Source organism: Elephas maximus, chromosome 22 (assembly GCF_024166365.1).
Source record: "Elephas maximus indicus isolate mEleMax1 chromosome 22, mEleMax1 primary haplotype, whole genome shotgun sequence".
Taxonomy (NCBI): Eukaryota; Metazoa; Chordata; class Mammalia; order Proboscidea; family Elephantidae; genus Elephas; species Elephas maximus.
The window spans coordinates 36,239,914-36,257,788 of NC_064840.1; positions in this window are offsets into that span (position 1 = coordinate 36,239,914).

A 17,875-nucleotide genomic window follows, 5' to 3' on the forward strand; every position below is an offset into this window, starting at 1 on the left:
CCTTAACTGTAAACCTAACCCTAACCCTCACCCTAACCCTTAACGTATCCCCAACCGTAAACCTAACGCTACCCCCAACCTTATCCCCAACCTTAACGCTGATACGAACAGTAACCCTAATCTAACCCTAACCCTAACATTTACCCTAAACTGAACAATACCCTAACCATAAACCAAACCCTAAGAGCCTAAACCTAACGTTTAACACTATCTATAATCCTACCCCTTATCCTAACTTTACACTAACCCTAAACCTAAACCGAACACGAAACGTAACCCCTAAACCTAACCCGAACCCTAAACCTAACGTTAACACTAACATGAACACAAACTCATACTCTAGCCGTAACCATAAAAATAACCCTCACCCTATCCTAAACTTCATCCAAACCTTAACTTGAACCTTAACTGTAAACCTAAACCTAACCCTAAACTTAAACCTAACTCTAACGCTAGTCCATCTGTAACCCTAAACCTAACCCTTACCATAACCCTGAACCTAACCCTAGACCTAATCCTAACCCTAACCCTAACTCTAACCTTGACCCTAAACAGAACACTAACACTAACCCTAAGCCCGGACATAAACCTAAATCTTACCCTACTCCTAACCCTAAGCCGAAACCTAACCCTAACTCTAACCCTAATGGTAACACTTACCTAAACCCTCAACTAACTGTAAAACTAACCGCAACCTTCACCCTAAACCCTAACCGCATCCCCCAACCCTAAACCTAATGGTATCCGGAACCCTAACACTAACCTGAAACCCCTGAGCCCTAACGATCACCCTAACAATAGCCCAAACCCTAACCCCTAACACCAAAGTCTATCTGAAACCTTAACCCTAACTCTCACCCTAACTCTACCACTAACACGAAACCTAATCAGAAACCTAACCTTAATCCTAAACCAAACCAGCCATGACCGGGACCACAATGCCTAACCGGAACCCTCACATAAACCCTAACCCTAAACTACACCTCTAACCCCTAACACCTTACCATAACCATAATCCTAAGCCTACCCAAACCTAACGCTAAACCTAACACTCACCCCAACCACGCCTAAAACAAACCATAACCGTAAGCCTAACCGTAAACTAAACTTAACCCTAACCTAAAATCTAACCCTAACCCTAGAAGTAAACAGAACCCGTAAACTTAACCCTAACCCTAAACATAACCTTAACACTAACCTGAAAACGAACCCAAAACTTAGCCATAACACATACCCTCATCCTGTCTTAAAATTCGCCCTATCCCTAAACTAAAGCGAAATCTAACTTTAACCCTAAATCTCACCCTACATTAACCCAAGCACCTAACCGTACGTGAACACTAAATCCAACCCTAAAAATAACAAAACCCTAAACCTAAGCCTAAAGTTAACCCAATCAACAAACCCTAACCCTAACCCTCATCCTTAAACTAAACTTCACCCTAAACCTAAGCCTAACCTTAAACATAAACCTGAACCACACCCTGAACTATCCCCTAACTCTAGCCGTAAACCCAAATCTAAACCTAACCCGAACTCTAACCCTAACCCTAACCGTAACACCCTAAAACATCAGCTTCACTGTCAACCTAACACTAACCCTCACACGAACCCCTAACCCTAACCCTATCTATCATCCTAACCCTAACCCTGACCTGAACCTAACCCTTACCCTAACCCTAAACTTAACCCTAACCTTAACTCTCCCCTAACCCTAACAATAACTCTAAACCTGACCCTAACCCTAACCCTAGCACTAACTCTAACTCTAAACCTAAACCTAACCCTAACCTAGCCCTACCCCTTACCGTAAACCTAGCCTTAACCCTAACCTTACCCCACCCTAACCCTAAACCTAAATCTCACCTTAACACTAAACTTAACCCTAAACCTCACAATTACCTGAAACTTCACCCTAACCCTAAGCCTAACTCTAACTCTAACCCTAACCATAACAATTACCCTAAACCCTCACCTTAACTGTAAACCTAACCCTAACCCTCACCCTAACCCTTAACGTATCCCCAACCGTAAACCTAACGCTACCCCCAGACTTATCCCCAACCTTAACGCTGATACGAACAGTAACCCTAATCTAACCCTAACCCTAACATTTACCCTAAACTGAACAATACCCTAACCATAAACCAAACCCTAAGAGCCTAAACCTAACGTTTAACACTATCTATAATCCTACCCCTTATCCTAACTTTACACTAACCCTAAACCTAAACCGAACACGAAACGTAACCCCTAAACCTAACCCGAACCCTAAACCTAACGTTAACACAAACCTGAACACAAACTCAAACTCTAGCCGTAACCATAAAAATAACCCTCACCCTATCCTAAACTTCATCCAAACCTTAACTTGAACCTTAACTGTAAACCTAAACCTAACCCTAAACTTAAACCTAACTCTAACGCTAGTCCATCTGTAACCCTAAACCTAACCCTTACCATAACCCTGAACCTAACCCTAGACCTAATCCTAACCCTAACCCTAACTCTAACCTTGACCCTAAACAGAACACTAACACTAACCCTAAGCCCGGACATAAACCTAAATCTTACCCTACTCCTAACCCTAAGCCGAAACCTAACCCTAACTCTAACCCTAATGGTAACACTTACCTAAACCCTCAACTAACTGTAAAACTAACCGCAACCTTCACCCTAAACCCTAACCGCATCCCCCAACCCTAAACCTAATGGTATCCGGAACCCTAACACTAACCTGAAACCCCTGAGCCCTAACGATCACCCTAACAATAGCCCAAACCCTAACCCCTAACACCAAAGTCTATCTGAAACCTTAACCCTAACTCTCACCCTAACTCTACCACTAACACGAAACCTAATCAGAAACCTAACCTTAATCCTAAACCAAACCAGCCATGACCGGGACCACAATGCCTAACCGGAACCCTCACGTAAACCCTAACCCTAAACTACACCTCTAACCCCTAACACCTTACCATAACCATAATCCTAAGCCTACCCAAACCTAACGCTAAACCTAACACTCACCCCAACCACGCCTAAAACAAACCATAACCGTAAGCCTAACCGTAAACTAAACTTAACCCTAACCTAAAATCTAACCCTAACCCTAGAAGTAAACAGAACCCGTAAACTTAACCCTAACCCTAAACATAACCTTAACACTAACCTGAAAACGAACCCAAAACTTAGCCATAACACATACCCTCATCCTGTCTTAAAATTCGCCCTATCCCTAAACTAAAGCGAAATCTAACTTTAACCCTAAATCTCACCCTACATTAACCCAAGCACCTAACCGTACGTGAACACTAAATCCAACCCTAAAAATAACAAAACCCTAAACCTAAGCCTAAAGTTAACCCAATCAACAAACCCTAACCCTAACCCTCATCCTTAAACTAAACTTCACCCTAAACCTAAGCCTAACCTTAAACATAAACCTGAACCACACCCTGAACTATCCCCTAACTCTAGCCGTAAACCCAAATCTAAACCTAACCCGAACTCTAACCCTAACCCTAACCGTAACACCCTAAAACATCAGCTTCACTGTCAACCTAACACTAACCCTCACACGAACCCCTAACCCTAACCCTATCTATCATCCTAACCCTAACCCTGACCTGAACCTAACCCTTACCCTAACCCTAAACTTAACCCTAACCTTAACTCTCCCCTAACCCTAACAATAACTCTAAACCTGACCCTAACCCTAACCCTAGCACTAACTCTAACTCTAAACCTAAACCTAACCCTAACCTAGCCCTACCCCTTACCGTAAACCTAGCCTTAACCCTAACCTTACCCCACCCTAACCCTAAACCTAAATCTCACCTTAACACTAAACTTAACCCTAACCCTCACAATTAACTGAAACTTCACCCTAACCCTAAGCCTAACTCTAACTCTAACCCTAACCATAACAATTACCCTAAACCCTCACCTTAACTGTAAACCTAACCCTAACCCTCACCCTAACCCTTAACGTATCCCCAACCGTAAACCTAACGCTACCCCCAACCTTATCCCCAACCTTAACGCTGATACGAACAGTAACCCTAATCTAACCCTAACCCTAACATTTACCCTAAACTGAACAATACCCTAACCATAAACCAAACCCTAAGAGCCTAAACCTAACGTTTAACACTATCTATAATCCTACCCCTTATCCTAACTTTACACTAACCCTAAACCTAAACCGAACACGAAACGTAACCCCTAAACCTAACCCGAACCCTAAACCTAACGTTAACACTAACATGAACACAAACTCATACTCTAGCCGTAACCATAAAAATAACCCTCACCCTATCCTAAACTTCATCCAAACCTTAACTTGAACCTTAACTGTAAACCTAAACCTAACCCTAAACTTAAACCTAACTCTAACGCTAGTCCATCTGTAACCCTAAACCTAACCCTTACCATAACCCTGAACCTAACCCTAGACCTAATCCTAACCCTAACCCTAACTCTAACCTTGACCCTAAACAGAACACTAACACTAACCCTAAGCCCGGACATAAACCTAAATCTTACCCTACTCCTAACCCTAAGCCGAAACCTAACCCTAACTCTAACCCTAATGGTAACACTTACCTAAACCCTCAACTAACTGTAAAACTAACCGCAACCTTCACCCTAAACCCTAACCGCATCCCCCAACCCTAAACCTAATGGTATCCGGAACCCTAACACTAACCTGAAACCCCTGAGCCCTAACGATCACCCTAACAATAGCCCAAACCCTAACCCCTAACACCAAAGTCTATCTGAAACCTTAACCCTAACTCTCACCCTAACTCTACCACTAACACGAAACCTAATCAGAAACCTAACCTTAATCCTAAACCAAACCAGCCATGACCGGGACCACAATGCCTAACCGGAACCCTCACATAAACCCTAACCCTAAACTACACCTCTAACCCCTAACACCTTACCATAACCATAATCCTAAGCCTACCCAAACCTAACGCTAAACCTAACACTCACCCCAACCACGCCTAAAACAAACCATAACCGTAAGCCTAACCGTAAACTAAACTTAACCCTAACCTAAAATCTAACCCTAACCCTAGAAGTAAACAGAACCCGTAAACTTAACCCTAACCCTAAACATAACCTTAACACTAACCTGAAAACGAACCCAAAACTTAGCCATAACACATACCCTCATCCTGTCTTAAAATTCGCCCTATCCCTAAACTAAAGCGAAATCTAACTTTAACCCTAAATCTCACCCTACATTAACCCAAGCACCTAACCGTACGTGAACACTAAATCCAACCCTAAAAATAACAAAACCCTAAACCTAAGCCTAAAGTTAACCCAATCAACAAACCCTAACCCTAACCCTCATCCTTAAACTAAACTTCACCCTAAACCTAAGCCTAACCTTAAACATAAACCTGAACCACACCCTGAACTATCCCCTAACTCTAGCCGTAAACCCAAATCTAAACCTAACCCGAACTCTAACCCTAACCCTAACCGTAACACCCTAAAACATCAGCTTCACTGTCAACCTAACACTAACCCTCACACGAACCCCTAACCCTAACCCTATCTATCATCCTAACCCTAACCCTGACCTGAACCTAACCCTTACCCTAACCCTAAACTTAACCCTAACCTTAACTCTACCCTAACCCTAACAATAACTCTAAACCTGACCCTAACCCTAACCCTAGCACTAACTCTAACTCTAAACCTAAACCTAACCCTAACCTAGCCCTACCCCTTACCGTAAACCTAGCCTTAACCCTAACCTTACCCCACCCTAACCCTAAACCTAAATCTCACCTTAACACTAAACTTAACCCTAAACCTCACAATTACCTGAAACTTCACCCTAACCCTAAGCCTAACTCTAACTCTAAACCTAACCATAACAATTACCCTAAACCCTCACCTTAACTGTAAACCTAACCCTAACCCTCACCCTAACCCTTAACGTATCCCCAACCGTAAACCTAACGCTACCCCCAGACTTATCCCCAACCTTAACGCTGATACGAACAGTAACCCTAATCTAACCCTAACCCTAACATTTACCCTAAACTGAACAATACCCTAACCATAAACCAAACCCTAAGAGCCTAAACCTAACGTTTAACACTATCTATAATCCTACCCCTTATCCTAACTTTACACTAACCCTAAACCTAAACCGAACACGAAACGTAACCCCTAAACCTAACCCGAACCCTAAACCTAACGTTAACACAAACCTGAACACAAACTCAAACTCTAGCCGTAACCATAAAAATAACCCTCACCCTATCCTAAACTTCATCCAAACCTTAACTTGATCCTTAACTGTAAACCTAAACCTAACCCTAAACTTAAACCTAACTCTAACGCTAGTCCATCTGTAACCCTAAACCTAACCCTTACCATAACCCTGAACCTAACCCTAGACCTAATCCTAACCCTAACCCTAACTCTAACCTTGACCCTAAACAGAACACTAACACTAACCCTAAGCCCGGACATAAACCTAAATCTTACCCTACTCCTAACCCTAAGCCGAAACCTAACCCTAACTCTAACCCTAATGGTAACACTTACCTAAACCCTCAACTAACTGTAAAACTAACCGCAACCTTCACCCTAAACCCTAACCGCATCCCCCAACCCTAAACCTAATGGTATCCGGAACCCTAACACTAACCTGAAACCCCTGAGCCCTAACGATCACCCTAACAATAGCCCAAACCCTAACCCCTAACACCAAAGTCTATCTGAAACCTTAACCCTAACTCTCACCCTAACTCTACCACTAACACGAAACCTAATCAGAAACCTAACCTTAATCCTAAACCAAACCAGCCATGACCGGGACCACAATGCCTAACCGGAACCCTCACATAAACCCTAACCCTAAACTACACCTCTAACCCCTAACACCTTACCATAACCATAATCCTAAGCCTACCCAAACCTAACGCTAAACCTAACACTCACCCCAACCACGCCTAAAACAAACCATAACCGTAAGCCTAACCGTAAACTAAACTTAACCCTAACCTAAAATCTAACCCTAACCCTAGAAGTAAACAGAACCCGTAAACTTAACCCTAACCCTAAACATAACCTTAACACTAACCTGAAAACGAACCCAAAACTTAGCCATAACACATACCCTCATCCTGTCTTAAAATTCGCCCTATCCCTAAACTAAAGCGAAATCTAACTTTAACCCTAAATCTCACCCTACATTAACCCAAGCACCTAACCGTACGTGAACACTAAATCCAACCCTAAAAATAACAAAACCCTAAACCTAAGCCTAAAGTTAACCCAATCAACAAACCCTAACCCTAACCCTCATCCTTAAACTAAACTTCACCCTAAACCTAAGCCTAACCTTAAACATAAACCTGAACCACACCCTGAACTATCCCCTAACTCTAGCCGTAAACCCAAATCTAAACCTAACCCGAACTCTAACCCTAACCCTAACCGTAACACCCTAAAACATCAGCTTCACTGTCAACCTAACACTAACCCTCACACGAACCCCTAACCCTAACCCTATCTATCATCCTAACCCTAACCCTGACCTGAACCTAACCCTTACCCTAACCCTAAACTTAACCCTAACCTTAACTCTACCCTAACCCTAACAATAACTCTAAACCTGACCCTAACCCTAACCCTAGCACTAACTCTAACTCTAAACCTAAACCTAACCCTAACCTAGCCCTACCCCTTACCGTAAACCTAGCCTTAACCCTAACCTTACCCCACCCTAACCCTAAACCTAAATCTCACCTTAACACTAAACTTAACCCTAAACCTCACAATTACCTGAAACTTCACCCTAACCCTAAGCCTAACTCTAACTCTAAACCTAACCATAACAATTACCCTAAACCCTCACCTTAACTGTAAACCTAACCCTAACCCTCACCCTAACCCTTAACGTATCCCCAACCGTAAACCTAACGCTACCCCCAGACTTATCCCCAACCTTAACGCTGATACGAACAGTAACCCTAATCTAACCCTAACCCTAACATTTACCCTAAACTGAACAATACCCTAACCATAAACCAAACCCTAAGAGCCTAAACCTAACGTTTAACACTATCTATAATCCTACCCCTTATCCTAACTTTACACTAACCCTAAACCTAAACCGAACACGAAACGTAACCCCTAAACCTAACCCGAACCCTAAACCTAACGTTAACACAAACCTGAACACAAACTCAAACTCTAGCCGTAACCATAAAAATAACCCTCACCCTATCCTAAACTTCATCCAAACCTTAACTTGATCCTTAACTGTAAACCTAAACCTAACCCTAAACTTAAACCTAACTCTAACGCTAGTCCATCTGTAACCCTAAACCTAACCCTTACCATAACCCTGAACCTAACCCTAGACCTAATCCTAACCCTAACCCTAACTCTAACCTTGACCCTAAACAGAACACTAACACTAACCCTAAGCCCGGACATAAACCTAAATCTTACCCTACTCCTAACCCTAAGCCGAAACCTAACCCTAACTCTAACCCTAATGGTAACACTTACCTAAACCCTCAACTAACTGTAAAACTAACCGCAACCTTCACCCTAAACCCTAACCGCATCCCCCAACCCTAAACCTAATGGTATCCGGAACCCTAACACTAACCTGAAACCCCTGAGCCCTAACGATCACCCTAACAATAGCCCAAACCCTAACCCCTAACACCAAAGTCTATCTGAAACCTTAACCCTAACTCTCACCCTAACTCTACCACTAACACGAAACCTAATCAGAAACCTAACCTTAATCCTAAACCAAACCAGCCATGACCGGGACCACAATGCCTAACCGGAACCCTCACATAAACCCTAACCCTAAACTACACCTCTAACCCCTAACACCTTACCATAACCATAATCCTAAGCCTACCCAAACCTAACGCTAAACCTAACACTCACCCCAACCACGCCTAAAACAAACCATAACCGTAAGCCTAACCGTAAACTAAACTTAACCCTAACCTAAAATCTAACCCTAACCCTAGAAGTAAACAGAACCCGTAAACTTAACCCTAACCCTAAACATAACCTTAACACTAACCTGAAAACGAACCCAAAACTTAGCCATAACACATACCCTCATCCTGTCTTAAAATTCGCCCTATCCCTAAACTAAAGCGAAATCTAACTTTAACCCTAAATCTCACCCTACATTAACCCAAGCACCTAACCGTACGTGAACACTAAATCCAACCCTAAAAATAACAAAACCCTAAACCTAAGCCTAAAGTTAACCCAATCAACAAACCCTAACCCTAACCCTCATCCTTAAACTAAACTTCACCCTAAACCTAAGCCTAACCTTAAACATAAACCTGAACCACACCCTGAACTATCCCCTAACTCTAGCCGTAAACCCAAATCTAAACCTAACCCGAACTCTAACCCTAACCCTAACCGTAACACCCTAAAACATCAGCTTCACTGTCAACCTAACACTAACCCTCACACGAACCCCTAACCCTAACCCTATCTATCATCCTAACCCTAACCCTGACCTGAACCTAACCCTTACCCTAACCCTAAACTTAACCCTAACCTTAACTCTACCCTAACCCTAACAATAACTCTAAACCTGACCCTAACCCTAACCCTAGCACTAACTCTAACTCTAAACCTAAACCTAACCCTAACCTAGCCCTACCCCTTACCGTAAACCTAGCCTTAACCCTAACCTTACCCCACCCTAACCCTAAACCTAAATCTCACCTTAACACTAAACTTAACCCTAAACCTCACAATTACCTGAAACTTCACCCTAACCCTAAGCCTAACTCTAACTCTAAACCTAACCATAACAATTACCCTAAACCCTCACCTTAACTGTAAACCTAACCCTAACCCTCACCCTAACCCTTAACGTATCCCCAACCGTAAACCTAACGCTACCCCCAGACTTATCCCCAACCTTAACGCTGATACGAACAGTAACCCTAATCTAACCCTAACCCTAACATTTACCCTAAACTGAACAATACCCTAACCATAAACCAAACCCTAAGAGCCTAAACCTAACGTTTAACACTATCTATAATCCTACCCCTTATCCTAACTTTACACTAACCCTAAACCTAAACCGAACACGAAACGTAACCCCTAAACCTAACCCGAACCCTAAACCTAACGTTAACACAAACCTGAACACAAACTCAAACTCTAGCCGTAACCATAAAAATAACCCTCACCCTATCCTAAACTTCATCCAAACCTTAACTTGATCCTTAACTGTAAACCTAAACCTAACCCTAAACTTAAACCTAACTCTAACGCTAGTCCATCTGTAACCCTAAACCTAACCCTTACCATAACCCTGAACCTAACCCTAGACCTAATCCTAACCCTAACCCTAACTCTAACCTTGACCCTAAACAGAACACTAACACTAACCCTAAGCCCGGACATAAACCTAAATCTTACCCTACTCCTAACCCTAAGCCGAAACCTAACCCTAACTCTAACCCTAATGGTAACACTTACCTAAACCCTCAACTAACTGTAAAACTAACCGCAACCTTCACCCTAAACCCTAACCGCATCCCCCAACCCTAAACCTAATGGTATCCGGAACCCTAACACTAACCTGAAACCCCTGAGCCCTAACGATCACCCTAACAATAGCCCAAACCCTAACCCCTAACACCAAAGTCTATCTGAAACCTTAACCCTAACTCTCACCCTAACTCTACCACTAACACGAAACCTAATCAGAAACCTAACCTTAATCCTAAACCAAACCAGCCATGACCGGGACCACAATGCCTAACCGGAACCCTCACATAAACCCTAACCCTAAACTACACCTCTAACCCCTAACACCTTACCATAACCATAATCCTAAGCCTACCCAAACCTAACGCTAAACCTAACACTCACCCCAACCACGCCTAAAACAAACCATAACCGTAAGCCTAACCGTAAACTAAACTTAACCCTAACCTAAAATCTAACCCTAACCCTAGAAGTAAACAGAACCCGTAAACTTAACCCTAACCCTAAACATAACCTTAACACTAACCTGAAAACGAACCCAAAACTTAGCCATAACACATACCCTCATCCTGTCTTAAAATTCGCCCTATCCCTAAACTAAAGCGAAATCTAACTTTAACCCTAAATCTCACCCTACATTAACCCAAGCACCTAACCGTACGTGAACACTAAATCCAACCCTAAAAATAACAAAACCCTAAACCTAAGCCTAAAGTTAACCCAATCAACAAACCCTAAACCTAACCCTCATCCTTAAACTAAACTTCACCCTAAACCTAAGCCTAACCTTAAACATAAACCTGAACCACACCCTGAACTATCCCCTAACTCTAGCCGTAAACCCAAATCTAAACCTAACCCGAACTCTAACCCTAACCCTAACCGTAACACCCTAAAACATCAGCTTCACTGTCAACCTAACACTAACCCTCACACGAACCCCTAACCCTAACCCTATCTATCATCCTAACCCTAACCCTGACCTGAACCTAACCCTTACCCTAACCCTAAACTTAACCCTAACCTTAACTCTACCCTAACCCTAACAATAACTCTAAACCTGACCCTAACCCTAACCCTAGCACTAACTCTAACTCTAAACCTAAACCTAACCCTAACCTAGCCCTACCCCTTACCGTAAACCTAGCCTTAACCCTAACCTTACCCCACCCTAACCCTAAACCTAAATCTCACCTTAACACTAAACTTAACCCTAACCCTCACAATTAACTGAAACTTCACCCTAACCCTAAGCCTAACTCTAACTCTAACCCTAACCATAACAATTACCCTAAACCCTCACCTTAACTGTAAACCTAACCCTAACCCTCACCCTAACCCTTAACGTATCCCCAACCGTAAACCTAACGCTACCCCCAACCTTATCCCCAACCTTAACGCTGATACGAACAGTAACCCTAATCTAACCCTAACCCTAACATTTACCCTAAACTGAACAATACCCTAACCATAAACCAAACCCTAAGAGCCTAAACCTAACGTTTAACACTATCTATAATCCTACCCCTTATCCTAACTTTACACTAACCCTAAACCTAAACCGAACACGAAACGTAACCCCTAAACCTAACCCGAACCCTAAACCTAACGTTAACACTAACATGAACACAAACTCATACTCTAGCCGTAACCATAAAAATAACCCTCACCCTATCCTAAACTTCATCCAAACCTTAACTTGAACCTTAACTGTAAACCTAAACCTAACCCTAAACTTAAACCTAACTCTAACGCTAGTCCATCTGTAACCCTAAACCTAACCCTTACCATAACCCTGAACCTAACCCTAGACCTAATCCTAACCCTAACCCTAACTCTAACCTTGACCCTAAACAGAACACTAACACTAACCCTAAGCCCGGACATAAACCTAAATCTTACCCTACTCCTAACCCTAAGCCGAAACCTAACCCTAACTCTAACCCTAATGGTAACACTTACCTAAACCCTCAACTAACTGTAAAACTAACCGCAACCTTCACCCTAAACCCTAACCGCATCCCCCAACCCTAAACCTAATGGTATCCGGAACCCTAACACTAACCTGAAACCCCTGAGCCCTAACGATCACCCTAACAATAGCCCAAACCCTAACCCCTAACACCAAAGTCTATCTGAAACCTTAACCCTAACTCTCACCCTAACTCTACCACTAACACGAAACCTAATCAGAAACCTAACCTTAATCCTAAACCAAACCAGCCATGACCGGGACCACAATGCCTAACCGGAACCCTCACATAAACCCTAACCCTAAACTACACCTCTAACCCCTAACACCTTACCATAACCATAATCCTAAGCCTACCCAAACCTAACGCTAAACCTAACACTCACCCCAACCACGCCTAAAACAAACCATAACCGTAAGCCTAACCGTAAACTAAACTTAACCCTAACCTAAAATCTAACCCTAACCCTAGAAGTAAACAGAACCCGTAAACTTAACCCTAACCCTAAACATAACCTTAACACTAACCTGAAAACGAACCCAAAACTTAGCCATAACACATACCCTCATCCTGTCTTAAAATTCGCCCTATCCCTAAACTAAAGCGAAATCTAACTTTAACCCTAAATCTCACCCTACATTAACCCAAGCACCTAACCGTACGTGAACACTAAATCCAACCCTAAAAATAACAAAACCCTAAACCTAAGCCTAAAGTTAACCCAATCAACAAACCCTAACCCTAACCCTCATCCTTAAACTAAACTTCACCCTAAACCTAAGCCTAACCTTAAACATAAACCTGAACCACACCCTGAACTATCCCCTAACTCTAGCCGTAAACCCAAATCTAAACCTAACCCGAACTCTAACCCTAACCCTAACCGTAACACCCTAAAACATCAGCTTCACTGTCAACCTAACACTAACCCTCACACGAACCCCTAACCCTAACCCTATCTATCATCCTAACCCTAACCCTGACCTGAACCTAACCCTTACCCTAACCCTAAACTTAACCCTAACCTTAACTCTACCCTAACCCTAACAATAACTCTAAACCTGACCCTAACCCTAACCCTAGCACTAACTCTAACTCTAAACCTAAACCTAACCCTAACCTAGCCCTACCCCTTACCGTAAACCTAGCCTTAACCCTAACCTTACCCCACCCTAACCCTAAACCTAAATCTCACCTTAACACTAAACTTAACCCTAAACCTCACAATTACCTGAAACTTCACCCTAACCCTAAGCCTAACTCTAACTCTAACCCTAACCATAACAATTACCCTAAACCCTCACCTTAACTGTAAACCTAACCCTAACCCTCACCCTAACCCTTAACGTATCCCCAACCGTAAACCTAACGCTACCCCCAAACTTATCCCCAACCTTAACGCTGATACGAACAGTAACCCTAATCTAACCCTAACCCTAACATTTACCCTAAACTGAACAATACCCTAACCATAAACCAAACCCTAAGAGCCTAAACCTAACGTTTAACACTATCTATAATCCTACCCCTTATCCTAACTTTACACTAACCCTAAACCTAAACCGAACACGAAACGTAACCCCTAAACCTAACCCGAACCCTAAACCTAACGTTAACACAAACCTGAACACAAACTCAAACTCTAGCCGTAACCATAAAAATAACCCTCACCCTATCCTAAACTTCATCCAAACCTTAACTTGAACCTTAACTGTAAACCTAAACCTAACCCTAAACTTAAACCTAACTCTAACGCTAGTCCATCTGTAACCCTAAACCTAACCCTTACCATAACCCTGAACCTAACCCTAGACCTAATCCTAACCCTAACCCTAACTCTAACCTTGACCCTAAACAGAACACTAACACTAACCCTAAGCCCGGACATAAACCTAAATCTTACCCTACTCCTAACCCTAAGCCTAAACCTAACCCTAACTCTAACCCTAATGGTAACACTTACCTAAACCCTCAACTAACTGTAAAACTAACCGCAACCTTCACCCTAAACCCTAACCGCATCCCCCAACCCTAAACCTAATGGTATCCGGAACCCTAACACTAACCTGAAACCCCTGAGCCCGAACGATCACCCTAACAATAGCCCAAACCCTAACCCCTAACACCAAAGTCTATCTGAAACCTTAACCCTAACTCTCACCCTAACTCTACCACTAACACGAAACCTAATCAGAAACCTAACCTTAATCCTAAACCAAACCAGCCATGACCGGGACCACAATGCCTAACCGGAACCCTCACATAAACCCTAACCCTAAACTACACCTCTAACCCCTAACACCTTACCATAACCATAATCCTAAGCCTACCCAAACCTAACGCTAAACCTAACACTCACCCCAACCACGCCTAAAACAAACCATAACCGTAAGCCTAACCGTAAACTAAACTTAACCCTAACCTAAAATCTAACCCTAACCCTAGAGGTAAACAGAACCCGTAAACTTAACCCTAACCCTAAACATAACCTTAACACTAACCTGAAAACGAACCCAAAACTTAGCCATAACACATACCCTCATCCTGTCTTATAATTCGCCCTATCCCTAAACTAAAGCGAAATCTAACTTTAACCCTAAATCTCACCCTACATTAACCCAAGCACCTAACCGTACGTGAACACTAAATCCAACCCTAAAAATAACAAAACCCTAAACCTAAGCCTAAAGTTAACCCAATCAACAAACCCTAAACCTAACCCTCATCCTTAAACTAAACTTCACCCTAAACCTAAGCCTAACCTTAAACATAAACCTGAACCACACCCTGAACTATCCCCTAACTCTAGCCGTAAACCCAAATCTAAACCTAACCCGAACTCTAACCCTAACCCTAACCGTAACACCCTAAAACATCAGCTTCACTGTCAACCTAACACTAACCCTCACACGAACCCCTAACCCTAACCCTATCTATCATCCTAACCCTAACCCTGACCTGAACCTAACCCTTACCCTAACCCTAAACTTAACCCTAACCTTAACTCTACCCTAACCCTAACAATAACTCTAAACCTGACCCTAACCCTAACCCTAGCACTAACTCTAACTCTAAACCTAACCCTAACCTAGCCCTACCCCTTACCGTAAACCTAGCCTTAACCCTAACCTTACCCCACCCTAACCCTAAACCTAAATCTCACCTTAACACTAAACTTAACCCTAACCCTCACAATTAACTGAAACTTCACCCTAACCCTAAGCCTAACTCTAACTCTAACCCTAACCATAACAATTACCCTAAACCCTCACCTTAACTGTAAACCTAACCCTAACCCTCACCCTAACCCTTAACGTATCTCCAACCGTAAACCTAACGCTACCCCCAACCTTATCCCCAACCTTAACGCTGATACGAACAGTAACCCTAATCTAACCCTAACCCTAACATTTACCCTAAACTGAACAATACCCTAACCATAAACCAAACCCTAAGAGCCTAAACCTAACGTTTAACACTATCTATAATCCTACCCCTTATCCTAACTTTACACTAACCCTAAACCTAAACCGAACACGAAACGTAACCCCTAAACCTAACCCGAACCCTAAACCTAACCTTCACACTAACCTGAACACAAACTCAAACTCTAGCCGTAACCATAAAAATAACCCTCACCCTATCCTAAACTTCATCCAAACCTTAACTTGAACCTTAACTGTAAACCTAAACCTAACCCTAAACTTAAACCTAACTCTAAAGCTAGTCCATCTGTAACAGTAAACCTAACCCTTACCATAACCCTGAACCTAACCCTAGACCTAATCCTAACCCTAACCCTAACTCTAACCTTGACCCTAAACAGAACACTAACACTAACCCTAAGCCCAGACAGAAACCTAAATCTTACCCTGCTCCTAACCCTAAGCCTAAACCTAACCCTAACTCTAACCCTAATGGTAACACTTACCTAAACCCTCAACTAAGTGTAAAACTAACCGCAACCTTCACCCTAAACCCTAACCGCATCCCCCAACCCTAAACCTAATGGTATCCGGAACCCTAACACTAACCTGAAACCCCTGAGCCCTAACGATCACCCTAACAATAGCCCAAACCCTAACCCCTAACACCAAAGTCTATCTGAAACCTTAACCCTAACTCTCACCCTAACTCTACCACTAACACGAAACCTAATCAGAAACCTAACCTTAATCCTAAACCAAACCAGCCATGACCGGGACCACAATGCCTAACCGGAACCCTCACATAAACCCTAACCCTAAACTACACCTCTAACCCCTAACACCTTACCATAACCATAATCCTAAGCCTACCCAAACCTAACGCTAAACCTAACACTCACCCCAACCACGCCTAAAACAAACCATAACCGTAAGCCTAACCGTAAACTAAACTTAACCCTAACCTAAAATCTAACCCTAACCCTAGAGGTAAACAGAACCCGTAAACTTAACCCTAACCCTAAACATAACCTTAACACTAACCTGAAAACGAACCCAAAACTTAGCCATAACACATACCCTCATCCTGTCTTAAAATTCGCCCTATCCCTAAACTAAAGCGAAATCTAACTTTAACCCTAAATCTCACCCTACATTAACCCAAGCACCTAACCGTACGTGAACACTAAATCCAACCCTAAAAATAACAAAACCCTAAACCTAAGCCTAAAGTTAACCCAATCAACAAACCCTAACCCTAACCCTCATCCTTAAACTAAACTTCACCCTAAACCTAAGCCTAACCTTAAACATAAACCTGAACCACACCCTGAACTATCCCCTAACTCTAGCCGTAAACCCAAATCTAAACCTAACCCGAACGCTAACCCTAACCCTAACCGTAACACCCTAAAACATCAGCTTCACTGTCAACCTAACACTAACCCTCACACGAACCCCTAACCCTAACCCTATCTATCATCCTAACCCTAACCCTGACCTGAACCTAACCCTTACCCTAACCCTAAACTTAACCCTAACCTTAACTCTACCCTAACCCTAACAATAACTCTAAACCTGACCCTAACACTAACCCTAGCACTAACTCTAACTCTAAACCTAAACCTAACCCTAACCTAGCCCTACCCCTTACCGTAAACCTAGCCTTAACCCTAACCTTACCCCACCCTAACCCTAAACCTAAATCTCACCTTAACACTAAACTTAACCCTAACCCTCACAATTAACTGAAACTTCACCCTAACCCTAAGCCTAACTCTAACTCTAACCCTAAGCATAACAATTACCCTAAACCCTCACCTTAACTGTAAACCTAACCCTAACCCTCACCCTAACCCTTAACGTATCCCCAACCGTAAACCTAACGCTACCCCCAACCTTATCCCCAACCTTAACGCTGATACGAACAGTAAC